This window comes from Oryctolagus cuniculus, chromosome 11 (genome assembly GCF_051225735.1).
Source record: "Oryctolagus cuniculus isolate XC-2025 breed Fujian yellow rabbit chromosome 11, ASM5122573v1, whole genome shotgun sequence".
NCBI lineage: Eukaryota > Metazoa > Chordata > Mammalia > Lagomorpha > Leporidae > Oryctolagus > Oryctolagus cuniculus.
In genome coordinates, this window is record NC_142877.1 from 10231487 (window position 1) to 10241162 (window position 9676).

Here is a 9676-nt window from a genome sequence, read left to right on the forward strand (position 1 = left end):
GAATCGGGGCTGGGCTCTGCCTTACTCTTTCCCAGAGTTCTCTAAGTTCCGCACCCCCCCCCCCCCCCGCAACATCTAGCTCGCCAGGTGGAGAAAGTTTGTCATCTTCCACCGCCAGCTTTCTCAGCTGACATCCTGCATGGCGATGCCTTGCTCTCTCTCGCGCTCTCTCTCTTTCTCTTTCTCTCTCTCCCTCCTCTCCTTCCTCCAAACATCAGGAGAGCGGCAAGACGTCCCAGACGATGCTCAGAGACATTTTTCCAAGGAATCACTCTCGCCAGCTCTTTTTCTCCTTGAACGCCCAAGCTCCAGTTTTGAGGGAGCTGGTTAATAATTCTTCGAGAAAGCGCCGAAGTGGATATTTATGAATCTCGGGCTATTCACCCAAGCATTTTAAGCCCTTTAGCAGAGGTGGAATGAAGTCACATGACCTGCTTTCTGGTTAATAGCTTATCATACTTGATTGCTTTGTGGCGGGGCCGGAGCCGTGGCGCCCACACCAGGGAAACATGGGGAGGATTTCCTGCAGCCTTTCAGTCAAAGGCTGCCCTCCTGGGGGGCTGCATGTGCCAGGCACTGTGCCTAACCTTGCCCTTGGCTTGGTCCGGCCATGAGTTTGCTGTCTGACCTTTTTCCTCTCTGGGACTCGATTCCGCATCTAAAAATGCAGGCAGGGATGAGATCATCGCCGCGGTTCCTTCCAGCTGTGAGTGGTCTACGGTTCCCCAGGGGAAGTGCAGATCGATCGTTAGCCCAGCGTTCCCGGCCGCGGGCTGCGGTGGAGAGAGTGGTCTTCCGGTCGGAGTCTGCAGCCCGGGAGGCACTGGTGGAGTCAGTGATGGACACGCAGGCCTCGCAGGTGCCAGGAACGGTGCTCGGTGCTTTTCCATGGACTAACTTACTTGATGTTTTTAGAAACTTTTTTTTAAAACTTTTTTTTTTTAAAGGCTGAGTTTCAGTAAGAAAGGGAGAGATAGAGATTGGAATCTTCCATCCACTGGTTCATCCCTCAAATGGCCACAATGGCCAGGCCTGGGCCGGGGTAAAACCAAGAAACCAGACTCCATCTGAAGCTCCCACATGGGTGGCAGGGGCCCTAGTGCTGGACCTTCCCAGGCACATCAGCAGGGAGCTGGCTCGGAAGTGGAGCAGCTGGACACGAACCAGCGCTCCTATGGGCCAACAGCTGCTCAATCTGCTGTACCACAGTGCCGGCCCCTAAACGCTTTTTTTTTTTTTTTTCATTTTTTGGATTTATTTGTTTATTTACTTGAAAGGCAGAATAACAGATCTTCCGTCTGCTGGTTCACTCCACAAATGCCCACAAGCCAGGGCTGGATCAGGCCAAAGCCACGAGCCAGAAATTCCATCCGGGTCTTGCACGTGGGTGGCAGAAACTCCAAGTACCTGGGCCAGCATCTGCTGCCTCCCACACACTTTAGCAGGAAGGTGGATTGGAAGCTGGAGTCACAGGAACTAGCCGCTCGGATATGGGATGTGGACCTGCTGTGCCACAACGCCTACCCTTAGCTCATTAAATTTTCAGTTGCATGAAGGAGCTTTGAGCTTTATTTCTGGAGGCACTATTTTTTTTACTTTTTTTTTTAAATGCAAAGTAATAGAAAGAGAAGGAGAGATATAGAGATTTTTCCATCTGTTGGTTCACTCCCCAAATGGCTGTGACAGCCAGGGGTGGGCCAGGCTAAAGCCAGGAGCCAGAAACTCCACCTGGTTTCCATTGTGGGTGTCAGGGGCCCAAGCCTGGACCACCTTCTGCCTTCCTGGGCACATTAGCAGGGAGCTGGATCAGAAACCAACAGCTGGGACTACAACTGGCACTCATATAGGATGCCAGTTTTGCCACAATGCTGGCTGGCCCCCAGATTTTTTTTTTCTTTTGATGATTGTTCTTTTTTTTTTTTTTTCATGTTTATTTTAATTGCATTTGAAAGGCAGAGAGTCCCAGAGAGAGACAAAGAAAACAGAGATCATCCATCCACTGGTTAGCTCCCCAAATGGCTGCAACAGCCAGGGGTGGGCCAGGCTGAAGCCAGGAGCCCCAGAACTCAATCTAGGTCTCCCACGTGGGCGGCAGGGACCCGGGTGCTCCTGGGCCGTCACCTGCTGCCTCCCAGGACGTGTGTTAGCAGGAAGTCGGATAGGAAGTAGAGCAGCTGGGACTTGCAGCGGGCGCTCTGACTGGGACGCAGGTGACCCAAGCAGTGACCTACCCTCCGTGCCAGAGCACCCGCTCCGGGTCGTGCCTTGTCAGCTGATGGATGTTCGTGTGGGTCCTTGCTCTGCTCCTTGATGGCTGAGTGGCCTCGAGCCTGTTCCCTGACTACTCAGAGCCTTGGAGTTCTCTCCGTAAAAGCAGACAGACTGCCGTGTCTGGCTCAGGTTGAACCCATGGGCTCAGCCCACAGAATGCCAGGGACCTCTCAGTACTTACTCCTTACAAACACGGTGGTCTACCAAGGCTTGGGAAGGAATTCCTTGACATAAAATGCAAACATGCAATGAGCCATTCTTCCTGTTTTCACACACCTCTCAGAGGAGCCGGGAGGCAGCCTAGAGTGGTCGTTAGGGGCAGACTCAGGCCACATACCCACAGCCAAGTCCTGCCTCTGCTGCTTCCTGGCCGTGTGACCTCAGGCAAGCTCTTGGCTCCTCTGTTTCGTCTGTAAAATAAAGATAATTAATTGTCTTAATTCACATACAGAGTGCTTAGGGTGGGGCCCAGCCCAGAGTAAGGACTCCATAAATGTCCCATTATTGCTGTCTAATGATTTTTATCACTTATTGCCATAGTAGAATTCTTGAATGTGCCGGGTATTTATTAAGTGCCAACTGTATGTGGTTGGCGTGAGTTAGAGGACAGGATAGTAACCAAAGAGTGAGGCTGTGGGCGCTGCCAGCCGGTCCCTCGGAGTCCACAGATGGAAGGGGTCAGCCGGCCCTCAGCACCTGGTGGACGAACGTGGACACAGCAGAGTTCTTGCCGCCAGTCCGGCTGAGCAGTCAGGCCCCCGGGACAGAGCTGCAGCTGTCCCAGAGGGGGCGCTGCAGCTGGCATCTGGTCCCAGCGGCCTGTGGATCTCGGGCTGCAGACCGCATGGTGCCTGCCTGGGGTGGGAATTGAGGAGAGCAATCCTGTCCACTGCCTGTGACTTGACTGTGCTCACTGAGGGCCTGTTATGTGCCAGGCAGTGAAGGAAACACTGATTTAAAAAGACAAAAGCCAGGGCCCGCGTTTGGCCGGGTGGTTAAAACATGAGTTGGGACTCTCGCATCCCATATTGGAATACCTGGGTTCAAATCCCAGCTTTGCTCCCCATTCAAGCTTCTGGCGAATTACCATCCCTGGGAGGCAGCGGGCAAGTACACGGGCTCCTGCCACTCACGTGGGTGCCCCGGTTGGAGTTCTTGGCTCCTGGCCTCAGCCTGGCCCAGCCCGGGCTGTTGCAAACATTTGAGATCAAGCTAATAGGCAGCTCTGACTGCCTCTTTGCCTCTCAAATACATAAAATATTTTTAAACATACAAAGTCTGGGGCCAGCGTTGTAGCACAGCGGCTTAAACGGCCACCTGCGACACTGGCATCCCACGCGGCTTCCAGTTTGAGCCCCAGCTGCCACACTGCGGGTTCAGCTCTCTGCTGATGAGCAGAGGACGGCTCAAGTGCTGGGCCTGCACCCGCGTGGGAGACCCGGAAGAAGCTCCTGGCTTCAGGCAGGCCCAGCTCGGGCCATTGCGGCCACTTGGGAAGTGAGCCAGCAGATGAAGACATCTCTCTCCTCTCTCTCTCTCTCTCTCTTTCTCTCTCTCTCTCTGGCTTTCAAATAAAGAAATAAATCTTTAGGAAAAAAATACAAAGTCCTTGCCCTCTTGGAGCTGCGATTCCACGAAGGAGGGACAATTGCCTTAATTCATTACAATAAATGGTTTGTGAGTGAGAACAGCCACCGGCCTGGGGGCAGGTGGAGGTGAGAGAGCAGCCGCCCTGGCCCGCGTTGGTGGGCGGAGGGCTGAACCCAGGGCGCCCCGGCGCCTGGCGCGGTGCAGGGCGCGGGGGCATGACGCTGTTTTCAGCTCTTACTCAGGGCTCTGCGGCTGGGGGCGGAGCGGGAACGCTGAGGCCTCGGGGGAGGCCCGCAAGCTTCGGTGCTGAGGAATGAGGGGGAGTGTGCGGGCAGGGGCATTCCAGACCGCGGAGCAGGGCAGGCGCGGGGCGGGGGCGCAGCGAGTGCTGGTGAGGCGAGGGGCGAGGGGCGAGGCCTCCGGAGGCCGGGCTACACCGGGGAGGAGACGTGCTCCAGGGGCCACGGAGCCGGGAGCCAGGGTAGGGAAGTTGGGGGGTGGGCCCGCAGGGGACATGGCCGGGGACGCGCCCCTCAGGCTGTGAGTGTGGGCAGGAATTCTGGTGCTGTGGGAGAGGCTGGAGGTTTTCACACCGAATGGCGTCGGCAGCTGATGGAAGAGGGTGCATGGCTGAAATGAAGGGGGCGGGGGTGTTCTGCCCTGCGTGGGAAGGGGCTGCCGCGGTGAAATTTAAGTACAGCAAGGTGTGTGTATGTGGACCGGGCCTTTCCAAGCATGAGGGGGGGGGGGGGGGACGCGCCAAAGATCACTGCAAGTACAGAAAGAAGTGTAGCTGGAGATTAAACGCCACCAGAACCCTGCATTCCATGCCGGGGGAGGCGGCCCAAGGTTGCCGCCTACCTACCCCTGGATGAAGGTCCTGGGTCCTGGTGTCAGCCTGGCCCAGCCCTGGCCTGTGCCACCATCTGTGGGAGTGAGCCAGTGGTTGTGTCTCTGTAACACTTTCAAATAAATAAATTTTTAAAGATTTATTTATTTATTTGAAAGTCCGAGTTACACAGAGAGAGGGGGAGAGAGGGAGAGAGGTCTTCCATCCTCTGGTTCACTCCCCAGTTGGCTGCAATGGCCGGGGCTGCGCCAATCCAAAGCCAAGTGCTTCTTCCGGGTCTCCCACGCAGGTGCAGGGACCCAAGCACTTGGGCCATCTTCTACTGTTTTCCCAGGCCATAGCAGAGAGCTGGATCGGAAGCGGAGCAGCTGGGACCAGCACCCACATGGGATGCCGGCACTGCAGGCAGCAGCTTTACCCACTACGCCACAGCTCCGGTCCCCAGTAAAACTGTTTTTTAAAAGAAAGAAACCCTGGGGAGCAGGCAGTGGCCCAGCAGTTAAGACGCCTGCATCGTTTATCCGGGCACCTGGCTTTGAAGCTGGCTCTGGTGCGTGATACCAGCTTCCTGGGAGGCAGTGGTGATGTTTCAGGAAGGCTGGGGGAAATGAAGAGGTGTTGTGGTAAGAACAAAGGCTTGCACAGAGGAAGGTCAAGTTCAAGGTCAGGCAGGGATTCTAAGGTGTTAGAAAACCTTGGGGACGACATGGGAGCAGAGGCTGTGCCATATTAGGGAGGTCACTGCAGAGATCTTTGGTCTCTTCTGGATTTTCTGTTAGGAGCCATAGCAGAGAGCTGGATCAGAAGTGGAGCAGCCAGGACTCGAACCAGTGCCCATATGGGATGCCGGCACTGCAGGTGGCAGCTTTACCTGCTACGCCACAGCGCCGACCCCGTGGGTGCTTATTAACCATGCAGATTCCAGGCCCCTTCTGTGGTCCCACTCCTGGGGATTGGGTGGGGTCCCAGGGCTGTAATTTTTTTTTTTTTTTTTGACAGGCAGAGTGGACAGTGAGAGAGAGACAGAGAGAAAGGTCTTCCTTTGCCGTTGGTTCACCCTCCAATGGCCGCCGCGGCCAGCGCGCTGCAGCCGGCGCACCGCGATGATCCGATGGCAGGAGCCAGGAGCCAGGTGCTTTTCCTGGTCTGCCATGGGGTGCAGGGCCCAAGCACCTGGGCCAGCCTCCACTGCACTCCCTGGCCACAGCAGAGAGCTGGCCTGGAAGAGGGGCAACCAGGACAGAATCCGGCGCCCCGACCGGGACTAGAACCTGGTGTGCCGGCGCCACTAGGCGGAGGATTAGCCTAGTGAGCCGCGGCACCGGCCCCAGGGCTGTAATTTTAACTCTCGCCCAGGTACTTCTGGGCGGCTGATGCGGGAGTCAGAAACTGGTGTTCCGGGGTCAGCTCGAGGACGGAGGGCTGGCAGGCAGGCCTGCCTGGAGGAGGCCCTTGTGGGGCCATCGGAGATGCTTGTGACACCGAAGTCCCAGAGGAGTCCTGGCTGCTCTGCTTCCAGTGTGGCCACCTGCTCATGCACCTGGGGCAGCAGCGGAAGGTGGCCCAGGGATCTGAGGAGACCGGGATGGAATTCCTACTTCCTGCTTCAGCCTGGTCTAGACTTGGCTGTTGTGGCCATTTGGGGAGTGAGCCAGCTAAAACAAGATCTCTCTCTCTCTCTCTGTCCTATTCTCTGTCACTCTGCTTTTCAAATAAAGAAAACAATTTTTTAAAAAAGATAAAAAGAGGCCCTTGCACCCACGTGGACCCGAGGCCTGGGACGTCCGGGCTTAGGTTGTATCAGGGACTGTGTTAGTCTGATGGGACTGCCACCGCCTTCACCGGTCCTGTATCCCAGAAGCCTACTTGTAGCTGAAAATCCCAAGTCAAAAATGCATTGCATCTGCCTAACCTGGCAGGCATCACAGCTCAGCAACACAAGGCGCTGTAGCCTAGAGCTTTGGTTGTTCCCCTGGGGGCCACGAGGGTCAGGGGGAGGCTCCAGTGCACGCCCGTAGCCTGGGGACAGACCCACGTTCGAAATGGAAGAGCGGTTTCTATTTGGTGCTGGTCACGGGCCAGCTGTGCCACCAGCTGGGGGCTTAGACGACAGAAGTGCATCCTCTCATGGCGCTGGAGGCTGAGGTCGGAAATCAAGGTGTTGGTGGTCCTACGGGGTGGGGGGCTGGGGGACAGACTGGCCTGGGCCTGTCTCCTGCCGTGGGTGGTGTTCCTTGGCTGGCCGCTGAATCACTCCAGTCTCTGCCGCTATCATCACTCGGTGTTTTCCCTGTGTGTCTGTATCTTTGTCTCTGTATCTGTTTGTATAAGGGCACCAGTGGTTGGATTAGGGCCCACCCAGATGCGTCCATCTTACGTGATTAGATCTGCGAAATCCCGGCCTCCAACTAAGGTTGAAGTCACAGGCAGAGGGGGTTAAGACTCTAGTGTGTGTTTCCTGTGTATCCATCTGTAAATGGGACATCCTAGTGGCAGAGAAATTCTTTTTTTTTTTTTTTTTTTTTTTTTTTTTTTTTTTTTTTTGACAGGCAGAGTGGACAGAGAGAGAGAGACAGAGAGAAAGGTCTTCCTTTCGCCGTTGGTTCACCCTCCAATGGCTGCCGCGGCCGGCACACTGCACTGATCTGAAGCCAGGAGCCAGGTGCTTCTCCTGGTCTCCCATGGGGTGCAGGGCCCAAGCACTTGGGCCATCCTCCACTGCACTCCCGGGCCACAGCAGAGAGAAATTCTACTAATCGTGTGATAACAATGCCGGGAGCTGTTACCACGGGGCTGTGTGTTTCACAGACATTCCATTCAGTAGCGACTTGATGTGAAATACAATGTTCCTGTTCTTGGAGGAGCAGCCCAGGGTTGGAAGAGGCGGGGAGGCATGGAGGTGAGGCCCAAAGCCACGTGGCTGGTCTCAGGGCAGGGCCGTGGTGAGGAAGCTTACGTGGGGCAGAGGGAGAGGGAGCAGAGAATGGTAGCCAGGTGCTCAGAGCAGGGCCTTGGGGGTCACCTTGGTTGGGTTCCAGGCCTGGTTCTGCCGCGAGAGGAAGTGAGCTAGCTTCTGACTCAGTGTTCTGATCTACAAAATGGGAATAATTAACAGTGCCCGCTCCTAGGGTTTGTTGTGAGGGTGCAGTGAGAGTTTTGTAAGGAGTGTGACAGAGGCGTAGTGCGTACTCATCTCTCGGAAAATCGTCGCTGTTGGCTGGGCATCGGGGTGCAGTGCGTTAAGCTGCTGCTTGGGGTCACGTTCCACTTGTGATCCAGGTGCTACTCCTGGGCACCCTGGGAGGCAGCAGATGAGGGCTCAGGTACTTGGGTCGCTGCCGCCTGGGTGGAGGCCCTGGCTCCCGGCGTCACCGGCAGCTGCAGCTCTGTTGTGTGCCTTTCAAACCAATAACAATAAGTAAACTCACAAAAATTCACTATAATTCTTATTTTTCAGCCATTAAGAGACACAGGGGGAGTGGTTAAAATAGCAAGAAATTGGCCTGCGGTCAACCCAGGGCCCGAGGGGCTGTTATCATCCCCATTTCAACCTTTGACCTACGTGTTGCCTGGCTGTCGAGGAAGAGGGGTGAGGGCTACGGGGTTTGCTGGAAGGCTCCTTGCCTGGCGCCCGTCTCTTCTCTTAGTGCGCATCCCATGCTTGGCCGGAAGCATCCGTCGGCAGGGACTTCAGTGACGTAGCAGCAACGAAAGTGCACTGAGACCCCCACGGAGTGGGCGTTGAGGGAAGGAACGCGTGGCAGCCCCCAGCAAGACGCGAGCGGCGCTGGAGCAGCTGCAGACAGGACGAGCCGAGGCCATGGCATCCACGAGTGCAGGGGCTGGCCCTAGAAGTTACACAGGTGCCCTTCCTTCACCTTAAAGGGGTCAGCTGGTCCAGGGCACCTGCAGCTTCCCCAGGGCTAGCCTTGACCGTCCCGGGAAACCCCTCCGGCCCTGGTAAGCCCTGTTTCATCTTCGTGAAGCCTGGTGGACTTGGGTGTAGGTGGCTTGCCCAGCCTCACGCCGGTCAGCGGCAGGGCTGCTCTGCAGACCTAAGGAGCTGGATCCCGGATCCCTGTCCCGGCTCTGTTTCCCAGGGTGAGGAGGATGTCACCGAGCGGTGTCCAGTGCTCCGTTCCTCTGTTCCTCTTTGGGTGGAGCAGGGCTCGGCAGTGTCCGTGCCCTTCCTTGGGACAGAGGTGGGCGAGGGTGAGGTTGCAAGGCTGGAAACAGGGTACCCTCCGGGAGACCTGCCCCACTGTCCCAGCGCCTGATCAGAATTCCTTACGGGATTTTTTATTTTTAAGGAGGAGGGAGAGCAGTTAACGATGGAGAAGAGTTTCCAAAATGCAAATAAACCAACAACCCCACTTTGTTCAGGGAGATCCAGTGCCTTGGCCCGATTCAGGAAGGGAGAGTAGAACCATTTGGAGAAATCCTTTTCTCCCTCAGGAGATGTTCAAGAAGTGAACGTACTTTTAAAAATTGAAAGCAATGCCAAGTTTATGCAAGACGACACCAATGATGACAGAGGCCTGGGGACAACAGCAGAGCCAGCCAAGGTTGATGCCCACGGCGCTGTGCTCTTGGGAAACATGGACGAGAACAAGAATGAGGAAATCGTGGGCGTGAAAGCGCGGTGTGCAGAGCCCAGCCGGGGCGCCTGCGCCTGCCTGGCTGCCCGGGGCTCACCCCCTGCCTCAGCCTCCACCTGGGACGCTGGGAGAACGCCACCAGCCCTGTTGCTGGCCTGTGCTGCACCAAGGCCACCTGTGATTGGCTACAACCCCTTTTGGTTTCCACTAGGATTTGAAAGAACTGTGCCCTCCCCGACGGGGGTCAAGAGGTCCCTTATGAGGTTGGAAGCCCTCCACCCAGCTGCATCCCACAGGGGGTGCGGGGGGGGGGGAACGGTGGCCCGGTGGTCCGTCCCCACAGCCACAAACCCTGCAGTCTGAAAGA